Source organism: Aphis gossypii, chromosome 3, assembly GCF_020184175.1.
Source record: "Aphis gossypii isolate Hap1 chromosome 3, ASM2018417v2, whole genome shotgun sequence".
In the NCBI taxonomy this organism is placed as follows: domain Eukaryota; kingdom Metazoa; phylum Arthropoda; class Insecta; order Hemiptera; family Aphididae; genus Aphis; species Aphis gossypii.
The window spans coordinates 11,243,965-11,259,061 of NC_065532.1; the positions used below are offsets into that span (position 1 = coordinate 11,243,965).

The 15,097-nt window shown below is 24.7% G+C and overlaps 1 protein-coding gene and 1 long non-coding RNA gene across 3 annotated transcripts in view; one reads left to right on the forward strand and one right to left on the reverse strand.

Moving 5' to 3' along the window:
- The window catches only part of LOC114120595 (ras-like protein rasC), a 154,413-nt gene that overhangs the window by 76,391 nt on the left and 62,925 nt on the right, over positions 1-15,097 (reverse strand). The window lies entirely within an intron of this gene.
- Positions 11,024-12,661, forward strand: LOC126550796 (uncharacterized). The gene is made up of 3 exons (XR_007604817.1): positions 11,024-11,103; positions 12,379-12,430; positions 12,584-12,661. It is a non-coding gene; the product is annotated as an uncharacterized LOC126550796 (long non-coding RNA).

The following is a 15,097-nucleotide window of genomic DNA, read 5'->3' on the forward strand; positions in this document are numbered from 1 at the left end:
TATTATATGAAATAAATCTGATAAATATTATATAATGTAGACACAGTTAAAGTTTTATTAATTGATTATTAATGTTATCGTGAATTCATAACGTGTCTACAAAGTTTCATAAACTATGCCATTTAAAAGGCTTTTCTCGTAATTTACACCTTATACACAAGTTTTCACTTAAACCATATGTCTTGTTTTAGTTATAATATTTTGTATTAAAAAGATTCGATACAATATTTGTTAAATGTGCCAACACCATTTATATGCAATTCTATCTACATGAATTTTAATTGATAGGTACCTACTGTAGTTATTAATATTAGAGTTTTGAGCATTATAATGAATGATTATTTAATTATTCAGAATAATTATATAATCGATCATCAAATATATTTTTTCTACAGAAATGGTTATTGGAAATCCTAAGAAATTTTGAGTTGAACAGACAAAATCACTGTTTATATGTATTTAGTTATTTTTTTTTTTTTGCGGTTGTGGTAGCCATAATTATCACATTTATTTAAAGAGTATTCTAGATAATTAAATAAACTGGAGACTTGAACTATATTATACACGTAAATATAAACATTTATTTATTCATTTATACATTAAAAATATGCTCAATAAAAATGATTTTTATAACATAAAATTCAATAATAAAGGTTTCCATGAAGTGTATTTTTTATCATATTTACTTAAATGAAAAATTTTCCCAAAACAACTGAAGATAAGTTTTGTTCTATTTTTATTTTGCATAATCATGATTTTTTAAATTAAATACTAGAAAATAGGTAACACTGCTTTCGATGGTTGCAAAAACTGGTATAATTCTATAATATAATAAAATAAAATGACTACTGCTCTGTCCTTCTTTGCTATGACTTTTAAATAGTTAGTCCAAAAAATCTAAGGTTCTGTTAAAAATAAGAAGTGACAATTTGATAATTTTTTTGAATGAAAATAAAAGGCTTATAATAATTAGTAAGTACTAAATCGAGGAAACTACTATGAGCATTAATGCACTAATCACTTAAAAAATAAATTAAATATTAAGATTCATGAACTATAAATAAAGTAATGAAGAAATACATAAGAAATACTAGAGATGGTATTTGTTACCACTGATAATACTCCAATTGTCACTTCTTATTTTTAACATATATTCAACTGTTTATTTTTAAATCTCATTCAGTCTCCTAAAACTATCAAATTCAACCATTAATATCGTTCATTTGTGTCCGTTAACTATATAGCAGACTTGCGTTAAACCACTCATCCGCTATTCTCAACTTTAAGTACTTATACAATATTTGTGGACAATTATCTACTAATTAAAAATTTGGATTATATACATATAATTAAATTCTCAAAATAATGCTTTGTTTTGAAATATTAAATTGAAAATGTATAGTATCAATCAAAACAATTAAAAAAAATAAAGAACAACTAATATGATTCGATAAATATCTAACCGATAAATGTATATTATAGGAATGTAAATGAGATTAATATAAAGTATTAAAATTATACATGTTTGACCTTATATTTTAAGAAAAAAAAAACAGTTGTTACTTTTTGATGTAATGAGTATTCACCATTAAAATAATCACTCTGTATACTCCCAAGAGATAATATATTATCCGTTACTAATGTCATTTTTTTCGTCCCGAATTCGATAGTAACGAGGGAAATTTTGTATAATATTATTTTGTTATTATTGAGTTTTCATAATAATAATTTTTATGTATAGGGTAAACGCGATACGCTTTATTTACTACTATTATATTTTTAATGTCTTAACGCTGTATTATAGATACATTTTTAAGGTTTTTTAAATTAAAACAACGTTTATAATAATTATGTTGATTTTAAATAATTAAAAATTAATGAATCTCTGTTTGTCATTATTTAAAAAATGTTTATACAGGCTATATATCATATATATATATATATATATATATATATATATACTTGTTATATGTACTTATATATACTTGTTTTTATTATCTCTAGAATTTGTAGGTTTTTAATCCTTAAAATTTGAGCTAGTACAGTATATTTTAAAAGACTGATAATATTTAAAATATATATATATATATTTATATAATATATATTATATTTTAATATAAATATTGAAATTCATAAATTAGAAATATGTTTTTATTAATAAAAATTAAAAACACACAACTTATAAAAGCCAAGTATAAGCCGTATATGCTAACGCTGTTAATACTATAAGTCTATAAAATAATATCATTAAAATAGTTTATTACAAAAAAATTGCAATAAGAGTATGTGCAGTTGTGACATATTAACAGAAAATGATAATATATGTGATTATTGTAGTATCGCGCTTAACAGTGTTAAATAACTTTTAATTCTATTGGATTTTATATTTATATCATTTTATTATATGTTCGTTCTCATTATGTATAGTGTCAATTCACGTTACATATTGACTACACTTTTATATGCAATGATTATCGCGGATTACATTAATTTAATTCGTGAATTATACGTATTTATACGCGCATTTTGTATTCGTAATAGGCTAACGTGAGTTAATTGTTTAATACGATTGATGAAATCGACTTAACTCTAATGCACAGCATCAACGATCGCATGTAAATCGCACAACATTTATTTTATTATATACCTAATATGTTATTATGTTTGGCGTTCGACGAACCTCGAGGATCATAGCGTTTCATTCGGATAAAATGTCTGCGTACGGTATTTTACAGCGATTAAAACTGCACATATTATTATATTATACACTATAAGCTCGTGTAATATTATTATTATTGCCATTTTGTTGTTATTATTGTTATACACGATGTCATGTGCCAGCGGTGGTAATATAATGTGATTCGTCGGTTCGACAGAGAGACCAGAGAGCCGTAAAAACGATGCTTCGGGCCAAATTGCGGGGTTATGATGCCCAAAAATGATCGCACAGTACACATCGTTTGGTCTCCTAGGGCGCCTCTATATTTTGCTTTAACAACAACAAAAACAATAGAATAATAACAATAAAAATATCCTTTGTACGCGCGAGTCTTAAACACACATTCGATTTCGTCTATAATATATATACGCTAGCCCGAACACGATGTGTGGCACCGAAGAGATATTGTACGTCTAATAATAAATTTTTTTTTTAATTTTTTCTAATAAAAATATTGAGAACATATTTTAAAACGATTTTAATACTTTGTATAATTGTTGTGAAATCGATTTCCGGAAGTATTTCATACTATCCTTAATTCCCTCTTGTTTTGCCGAAACGGACGAAAATCGCAGGTGTACTAAGGTAGCGCCCTAAATTCTACAGATTCGATTGATGTTTGATGTAATATGTGTACGGTGATATTTCAATTTGCTCAAATTGTTTGTTTATTTATATAATATTATTATCATTACAATTACAGTTTCATAAATATTATTATATATTATATTCCTTTGCCAAACAGAAACTATGAACATCGACAATCAACTAAAACGTATAACCAAATATTGATGAGTTTGTCTATGTTCACTGCAAATTTTGATATAATTATCTATTTATTATAGTGACTTTCAACACTTTCCATTGAAAAAATTCCCCTTTACATTTATGTATTATTTACATAGTGCACATACAGTGTGATTATATTAATAGCGAACACTCATTATATCGATAAGTATAAACTGTTTTTTTGTAAAATATAAAGTCACACGTCATGTATAATTTAAATACTTTATATTAATCTCATTATTTAAATTCCCATATAAATTTATTGGTTAGATATTTATCGAATCATATCGGTTGTAGACCACAAACCATACATTTTTAATGTCATACTATGATACCTGTCAAATATTGAACTAGTATAAGACCTATACTATAGGTGGTACCTATCACTAAATAATATGCATTATACAATATTTATTCTTTGTACATACTCACAATCAGTTACCGCCTTACCAGTAATGGCTACAGAGGTCATCATCGGTACCTATCTACCTACGGCTACAGCAAAATCGAATTTAATTAACCACCGTGGGCTAAGTTCAGTCGGGGTGAGGGTGAGTGGTTGAAGTAAGCCACAAGAGGATATCTATCTATCTATCTATATATATATATATATAGAGTCAACGGACATAGATGTTTACCGTAACAATATAATTATAATAAAGACGGTGTTTGAATGGTTTGTTACTAATGTTACTATATATTTGTTCGATTGTGTTTGACCTTAAATGTACTTAATCTACGACATTACGTTACAAATGCTACAGTTCATACCAAAAATCGTAACGTAAGATCGTCGGAAATCGATTTTGTAGAATACACCGCTTTCACAACGATATCAACCTATATTACATGTATTGAAATCCTGAACAACGGAAATTCTCGTTAACTTCGCAGTAGCTGCATTGATATTATACTACGCAGTGCCAGTCCGTTAATCAGCCATACCGCGTGACTTAGATGAACAAATACGTAATAATATAATAATAATAATAATACGTGATGAAAGAAATGATACTTTAAAGTATAAATGACAATCATTTTTTCTGATAATCTGATTTTCGATGATAATGATAATATTTTTAATTCGAGGTGTAATAAAATAATATAATTAGCGAATAATTATTGATTAATAATCTAGCCAAATTGTCTATTAAAAATAAATAACTCATTGCTTTTTTTTGAAAAAAAATACTTCGTTATATTATAGATACGTAAATCAAGTACCGGGAGTGTCATCGTGATTTTTATCTCTCGTACTCGCCCACCAACTAATACAACTATTATTATAATATACGTACTTTTAATCCACCCACATTCTGCTTAAATCTTAAAACTTAAACAACCGTTTTAATACAACTTAATGAAAATTAATTAGGTATTCAATTTTAAAATATTTGCATAAATTATTTTTATAATTGGATTTCTAAGATTTTAATAAATAATTGTGAAAATAAACTGTTTTATATTAACATTGCAAAATGTTGATAAACTGTACATATTATATTGGTACTTACTTCCCTACTATAAGTATAGATTATAATTTATAATAATTTTAATTTTCTATCGTACTTATAATTTTTCAAATTTATTTATTTGAATACAATGTTAGCTGATTGGCAGAAATATAATGATATGATATATCGTGGTCTACTAGTTTGTTTAATATACAAGTTGACTATAATATTTATAGGATAAATATTAGGTATTATAAAACTTATGTGTTTCAGGGTTCTTTAGTTTTTTTTTTTTTTTTTTTTTTAACTCGACTTATTGATTTACTTTCGTTGTACCCATGATTATGTACAATATTATACATATTATATTTTTTCCTAAAGTCATGTCATTATAATGTTCACTATTTTGATATAATTGAGAAATAATATCTAGCATGGTAATATCATTTCTCAATTTTGTTAAGCAAATCGTATAAAGTTATATTTTTATTTATTCACCATATATGAGGAAGATAACTTATTTGCGATGAATAAACTAAATTGTGGTTTATTTGTAAAATGTTATTATTAATAAAACACTAAACCTTTGATAGTTTGATGAAATGTTTACCAACCGCATCACGTTTATTGAACAATAATCACCGGGGTTATTTTATGAACGCATAATTTTGCGTTATAGTTAAGTTATTTCACTACATCATACTTGTACATTTGTACAGGTATTTATCATGGTATCCGATTAAGGACTGAAACACAAGATCAAATAAAAAAAAAAAAACAGTTAAGTACTTTTTTTAATAAAAAACGTACTGTTGAAATACTACGAAATATTTTAATAAGCACCTACAAGCGTTGTAAAATAGACAATTTGTATTGGTAGACACATCACAATAGTTTCAAGTACCGATCTATCAATGTTTTATACAAACAAAATTTGTTGAAAAACTCACACAACCGATTGGAATGAGCATTGTCAGTTAACCATACAAGTATGAGTAAATACAATTTAAGTCTTTGTTTATTTTAGGCCAATTCACCTAGACTTCAGAATTTTATTATACTTATAATATATGGAATAAGATTACCGAAAAATTTGTTTGTCACACGACTTGATTTATCTTTTGATGAGTTCACACTCGTTTGTTCAACCTGTTCACTTAAGAATTATTAAATTGAGCCTAATATTTAAAACTCAAGTATATTATTATGTACCTATACATTTATTGATATCCAGGTAAATAAATCAGTACTTCCATAACTTTTTTTTATGAAATTCATATGAAGTTCAAATTTACTACCTATGTAGTATGTGCGGAGAGTACATAAATAATAATTATGATTTGAAAAAAAAATTATAATGATATAATAATTGTAAATCTATTGATGTATCTGTTATGTAATACTAAATTAGATATAAATATATCATCAGATATGTATGCAAAACCTAGAGTAAGCATCTATTAATCTTTAAAATAGTAAATAATAACTTCTTATAGTTTCCGAGTTGGTCATACTAACTTCTCTCTCATTCATTCAACTTTCATTGAAACTACCTCTACACTCTCCACGACAACCCTATGGGCTTGCAACATTATCCATCTCACTTTCAACTACCCAAAAATGTCGCTATAGCACGATGCGTCAGCTTATTGTCCCTTTTTAAATCTTCTAACATACCCTTCGATATCCGATATATATTTTCATCTCAGCCAACTAAAATTATACCTCCCATAATAGCTTTATTTAACCATACAGGCTTTGTAATTTAACTTCAATAATAAATCAAACTTATTATTATTTACTTATGCATCATTACAACTATTATATTTGTCTGTTTCCGTACCATTAATATTGTATCCTAATAAATTATCAAAACTAAATGTATAACAGAGTTTAAATTAAATATATATATATATTAGTTAGTCACCTATTATATCTGTCTAAGTAATAGTTTGATTCGTTAAATGTGGATATAATATATTAATTACCAGTCACCACATATTTGATATTATATAAATTATAAGACTTAACAAACTATTTTTTAAGATTTTTTTTTTTTTAGATAGAATAGCTGCTCTAATATCGTTCATTATACATATAAGTTTAGTTCTACTAGCTCCAAGTAGTATTTATTTCATTATATATTCATGAGATAGTTGTTTTATAATACAATTAAAAATTTTAACAATTATAGTAATTAATAGTAAGTTTAATGCATTTATTAGTATTTATTTGTATTGGAAGAAATATTTTGCTTAAATTATATGAGTCCTTTGGTTGTTTAAATAAATATGTCAAAGGCAATTGAAAAAAAAAACAAACAATATACCTATAAATTAATTTTTTTTTAATTTAAATTCGTTACAAATGCATATTGTAAAAAAAATTCTATTAGTTATTTCTCCATAAAATTTTTTTTATAGAGAGAAATTAATGGTTTCCTTTTATATTCTAATTTTATAATTTTTTCTGATTTTATGATCTACAACTTTACTGATTAAATTCGAATCTCATGCGCACTTTCATACATAGTTAGATATAAATACTTGTATAGTACTAGCCACTAGGCTCTGTACATTTTTTTTTCTAAAACTAAATGCTTTATGCTAAAGAAGACTATTAAGTATTGTTATTAATAGTTATAATCTTCTTTGGGAAAGGTGAAACCCCATAGATTTATAAACTAATTTCTCGTCTAAGGTTTAATATTAAGGTAGGTTGTCAGAATCATAATATTTGATGTTTTATTAAATTTACAAATGATGATGGTATTTTGATAACAATTAATCCTAATATTAATGCATGTGTACAATATTAAGCATTTTTATAAATTTATTAAATACATTTATTGCTAAATTAATATTAGCACAAAATAAAATAACTTTATCGTAATCTATATTAATATTTTTTTATTAAGTAATCGTTGTTTAGAGTTCGAGCACTTTGAAAATAAAACCTTATTTGATTTCTTGAAATCATGTACCTTCTCTATTTAAATATTATATATAATTTTGATAAGATCCTTATGCGTATCTAACATAGTTATATTTAAATTTTACATACAATTTTGAATTTATATTGATTTTATAATACTAGTTATTAATACTTTAATGATATCGATTTTAAAGCAGTAAGTAAAGTAAAACTTTTTTGTAAATTATAAAATCTTAAATTATTTTTAGAAATGATTGCAATACAGTAACAGTGAAATAACATGGTTGTCAAGTCAATACTCAATCAATAGAATATATTTTTAAATTATTTTGATTTCGACTTGTATTAACTTGGATGTTTTAAATAAAATATACATATCTATATACAAATACTATATAGAAATTAAGAGAGCTCACACGTTGTAGTTGTTCGATATTGTACTTTTTATTCTAATTTGTAATAATAAAAAAAATGTGTTTGATTCACAGAAAGGTGGCTGATTTAATGGTAACCAGTTGTGAATTAAATTGGTTTTCACGTCGTTAAAAAAAATTAAAATTAAATATATTTTATTTATCCTTGTACAATATAATAATTTTTTTTTTTCTCCACTTGACGCTTAGAATTGTATTTACGCTGAAATATTTCTTATTTATCTACTGAATACCTTTTAAAGAAAGATAAAATATTTTTGTTTTTGAAGTTACAACAATAAATATTTTAACCGTGATTATGATGCCACATGGAAATATTTAATTTTTAATTTTACAAATTGTATTCGGAATAACTTTATTATACTACTTTTTGTATGAATTACATTGATATAGATTAATTTACCATTAAATATTTAGGCACTACTCACTATAATTATATACTTATTTTTATCAACATTCATAAATAACAGTAAGTCGTCGTCGTTTTCTGTATTATAAGTGCTAAATTTATAAGGTGGAAATATAAAGTTGTCATATATGGGACAGTCGAAACTGAAAAAACACATAATGTTATTGGTTTTAAGACATAATACATATTTTATAACATGACTGAGCATCATAAATTTATCAAAAACGTGTCGATAAGTAATAATATTCTTTGTGCATGACAATAACTTTGAACCGAAACCAAGCACAAGCTAAAACATTTTTGTGTGTTAAGAAAATAGTATACTATTATAACTTTTAACATTTATAATAAAAATAAAAACAATAATAATAATATAAAGTATGTATTCTATTACTTTTTTTTTTACACACTTTATAAAATTGTCATTATTTATTGTATAATTTATCAACTTTGCAATTGCTTAAAATATAATATACGACCTGGTGCGTTGGTCGTTTCGTGGTTATAAGTTGGTTTTCAAGAAAACAAATGTATGGTATAAAAATCATGTGCGTGCTTGGGAATTAAATAAGCTCAAAGAATTTATTGCCCGCATGTAGTTATAATTCGTTTGGAATGTAATGAAAACTCTTCTCTGTTTTGTATATTATGTTTTCCGCGAACACCTGTTCATCGTTTTTCATCTACAAGCATTATCTCTCGCATCTCGTTTTCTCTTATTCTATCTAATACACTTGTGCACGCCCCATGTTTGGTCACACATGATTTTTCACCACCTTACCATGTAGGTACTGCTCCATCGGTGAGCTTCACGTCCAACGAGCTCAAATTCATTCAGAAAGTACTTATTTTTTCAATTTCATTTTTATTCCACATTCTGTAAATCTGTGTAGGTCTTTTAAGTATATTATTATTGTATTTTTGTACCGTCATTTCAAACAAGAAAAAATACAAAACGGTCTAAAAATTTGAAAAAAAAATATATATACTGTATACATTATGTATATGCCTATTGCCTACACCATCCGTGCATATTATTATACATCACATAACACACACCAGTTAAATGTTGAATTGTCTTTTATAAAAAAATACAATACATAATATTTAGTAATGTAACACATGCGTGTTTTATGCTACATAGAATCAAAATATTATTACATATTTATGCGTGTACATATAAAATTTACGTGCAATGTGTGTTCATTAAATACAACAATTATCCTTACAAATTTAATCTTTTTATGAAAAAGGATATACAAAATTAATATTACTAACAAAAAAAAAAAATAAAAAAATATACTCTGATAATTTTAGATAAATTTTAGATTTTATGTGTTTTAAGATTTTCAATGGTTAAAACTATTGGATGTATTACCTATACGTAAAGGTCGTTTAAATTTTAAAAAAATGTGAATTATTAGTACTATTTAAATTCGGGTCTAAACTCATTATCAGATAAACAACAATCATATTTTGGGTTACTAAACAAAAATAAAACTTTTGTTTGAAAATATAGGCTGAAAAAAATTATTAAAATAAACTTACTAGTACCTATATTATTTATGCAATATATACAAATAAAATAAATATGTCCTAAAAATTACTATTTTGACATTTGTTTAAAACATTATAAAAGTTTAAATGAGTAATCGCAGGATTTATGTCCACTAAATAATAGAGGATACTTCATTGAATACAAAATAGTACAACTATGTTGTTCGTATTCATTGTTGGTAAATTAATTACAATCAAGTAACAATAATTAATAAAATTGTAAATGATGTATATAAAGTATTATTCAATATACAATAAATATTATCTATGTAATATTCCTATTAGTCTATAATAATTAATGACTATTAGGAACTAAAATTCTATTCTTTACTCATTCAATAAACTTTATGGTTTTCTATATTATAAGTTTGTTATCCATATTAACTATAATTTAAAACACAAACAATCTCAGGTTAAGATATAGTGTTATTAATTAAAGAACAACTCATGTCGGCACTTGAGTAACAACTCAATTGCTCTCCCGAGAATATAAAGTCTATGTACAGTTTAAGCCATATCTAGTGGCAGCAGAAGTGCAGGATACGTGATCGCGTTTCAATAAGACAATAAAGTTTAAAGAAACATTATTCATTACAACAACAAAAGATAAATTCAGACTACAAGAGTGTGTTGCACAGGATAGAATTTACTTTTGAACGCACAGCTGTTTAAACAATAAACAATCTACTATATAACGTTAAAGCAATATTGTTATATTTCTGAATCAATTTTACTTAACGGTCTGTATAAGTATAATAATTTTTAAATATTACAGTTGTTATGAATTCAATTTATGTGAAACATTTTGTAAGTATAATAATAAAATTGCTTACATTAAAATACAGTGATTTGATTTTCCACATAAAATATATATTTTTTTTTAATCGGGGTTTTACTTTAAAAGATTGATTTGTTGTATTACTCTACTTTGTATAAGAAATATTAGACTTTTTAAATATGCTTAACTGTTAAAAGAAAATTGACTGTTTAAATTTCATAAAAAAAAAAAAAACTAAATATTTTAATAACATTAAAGGTAATTCAATAAACAGAATATTTTATTATCGATAATATAATGAAATATTAATCAAAAATATAATAACTATGATAAAATGTATAGTAATAAATTACTTTTGATGACTAAAATAAAATGTATAATATATACATATAGACATATAGTTATTAATTTACTTTTATTTCATTATAAGTTAAAATTTAAATATTAATGTATATATATAATTTGTATTAAAATAAAAAATGGTACATAATGTTATTTAATTTTGTTTCAAAATAAATTTAAATACTTAAATAATAAGTATGAACATAAATTAAATATACTAGTGTATTAAATCTATGGTATGAATAAGTTAAAAGTGAAAAATAGAGATTATATTTTAAAATGATGAAATAACTTTCAAATATTGACTTTACTTTATTAAAAATCTAATCAATCTATCAAGCTTATTATAAAATGCCATGAAAAAACACACATTAAGTATATCATCGTGTGTCATAATATTTATAAATTCGTTTTGTATAGTTTAATTTTTAGATAATGCATCAATTCGAAAATTTTATGAAGCGATATTAATGCACCAAGTTATCGATGCATTTATTTTGTTGATCGTCATTGGACATTTCTTTATCACATCGTTATTTTAAATGTAGAATTATAAATTCATTAGTTTTGTTAAAACTTAAAAAAAAAAAAATATGAAAATACTATTCTATGATAGTATAAAATATAAAACAATAATATGATGATAACGAATAGTGTTTTTTTTTCATATTAAAGGACAAAGTTTAAATTGACACTTTCTACTGACCCATATTTTTCACGTTTTAAATATGATTCTTTTTAATTTTTAAAAAAAGTTTCTGAACACCAATGTATTATGTATTACATTTTGTTTAAATATTTAATAACATAGTATCACTTAATAAATTAAATATTACAGAATTAGTTTAGCTAGCAAGCTAGTTTACATGAACATATTTCTTATATAATTCTAAATTATGAAATCGAATAAAATTGTAAGAACCGTTATATCGCTTACTATGTTATATTTTGTTGATATATAGATTCAAGTCACACAGTTTGTAGGATTGTCCACGGGTTCTCGAAAACAATATTGTAAGCATTTGATATATATATATAATATTTTGTATAAAGATTGTGGCTATTATTTAATTTTATTAGTCATTGAATCCTGTTCCACTTTTCAACATTGTTGATGGTTATATAAATTTAAACATTGAACGAAACATTTTTTTCTTTTTTAAACAGATGTTCAAATTAAAATTTGAACATGATAAATACATGAACATTGATAATACACACCACAGTTGATTCCCTGGAGATTTGCTAATTGCAATTCATGGTATAATGGAATCTAGATAGTCTCAATGCTTTCAATTAGCGAACCATCCTCAGCACCATCTGTGAAAACTCTGCTTTTAAGAATATTTATTATGTTGTATTTTCGATAGAAGCGTGTTAGTCATCCTTCAAAAACAAACAGTATAAATCGAAAAATACCAAAACTTTTAAGATACGTGTACTTCAAATATTGGTCTTATTTATATAAATTATATTAACATTATAATACTAAATATTTTTATGAAAATCAAATATATTTCATAAAAACAAATATTTTATTAAAAAGCTTTAATAAAATCTGTATTTTATAATAATCAAAACGAGATAAATCTATCAGTAGAATGTATCGTTTTATGGGATATACGTAAATAGGTTTTATGTGTACAATGTGCTCCATACCCAGTCGTTAATGTCGATATACCTACTTATATTGTTATATTTTCTTGATACGAAAATTTAAGTTAAACAGTAACTCACGGTAAAAATGTAGGCATTTGGTGTTTACAATAATAATAATATGTAGTTATGCATAAAGACTATAGCTGTTATTTGAACCTCTTGGTCATTCTATCCCCCTAATGGTGAGAGGCAACGTTGCTGATGGTTATATATTATATACAATATACATTTATATATATATTTAAATGTTAAACGAAAAAAATATTCCATTTTAAATTCAAATCTTGTATTATAAAGCACCGATAAAATATGAATTTTATAAGAACGTAAGTCTAATGACAATAACGGTACAAATGTATCAGTATCATAGGACTTTTGTATAAGGCGTTTTATAATATGCATAGATACCTTTTATGCACGCAATGCGATATATGCGATATAACGTATCACATACCCAAGTCGTAAATGTTTATATACATCGTTATTGAAAATACATACTATACCTATACCTACCTACACCGCGGACAGTACGATACGCGCTTAACGTCTATTATTTGCTCACTTCATTTCATCTATATTAGAATAGGTATATACATATATGACGGCACAACAATATAACCGGACAATCCGCAAACCCGATAAATCCATTATTCCGGATTGCTATGAAAGGGTCAGTGGCCGACAATGTATATAACATAATAATATACGCGCGAGGCTGAATGCGGCTGTAAAAAAAGGACGTCCGCCCAATTTGATAACGTAATTCTTTATAAACTTTATATACACTGCTAACCGTTAAATCTGAGTAACGAATATAAGCAGCCGCAGCGACATTATTGGCTATATCTCGGTCGCTTGGGGCCGATTCCTTTTTGCTTAACCGAAGAAACCGTCCTAGGATAAACATTAATTGACACTCGCTAGTATGAATTATTGATAAATGATTTTTTTTTTTTAATTTTCTCGGAAAAGAATATTTCTATTTCTATAAAATTGTAGCAAAAAATATTTTACAGGTCAATTTAAGGAAAATAAATACTTCTTTGTGCATACGTATAGTAGATTTTGACAAATAAAATCAGACGTGTACCGATTTACCTAGTTAAAGAAATTGCGATTTATTAAATAATTCAGCTATACTAATTCAGCTGGTTTAAGTTATAGAATTAAAATTAAGAATTGCACAATAATATTATCGATTATTGTACATTCGTTTCTCACGTAATTGCCAATTTGTGTTTTAATTAAGTATTTTTAGCCTTTTAGCCTTTAGGTTATAATAATAGGAATTTAGGCTTAAAATTATGTTTGAGTATTTATCGATTTCATTATTTTTTCATTAGCTATTATAATTGATCTTCTTTTTAAGCTGTTATATTTTTTTTTATAGAAAAATTATTTTTTACAACTTTTTTTTCTACCGATTCGAATACTTATTATACATATTTGTATTTTTTTTATAATTTAAATTCCACATTATAATTGCTTTATTTCATTATTATTATTATAATTAAACGTAGGTACTTTGTAATAACAATTTTCTATTATTTATGATCAGTTATTAGTTTTTTTTTTTTTTATTAATTCATATTTTATTGATATTTGATTTTCAAATATTTTGTTATAAATGTATTATTTGTTCAATTCTTAACGTTTATTTAGTTTTACAATTTTTGATTATCAAGATATTCGCAATTTTAATTTGTATGTAATTGTTATTATTTAGCATTTCAAATAATATATATGTATTATTAATACACATGCATTACCATCTATTTTATCTTAGAATTACTCCTAATAATAGTTATATTATAATAATGGTTTAAACAATGTTTTACTGGTAGGTATATCAATTTTGTATTATTACAACACCGTTCCAAAATAATAATTATTTTTTAGTTCATTAATGAAATGGCGTTTTCTCTTTCATAAAACCTTTGTGTTAGTCTTCATTATTTCTTAGAAAATAATTAACAGACAATAGACAAAAAAAAATAACTACTGAAATGTATGTAAACGTAA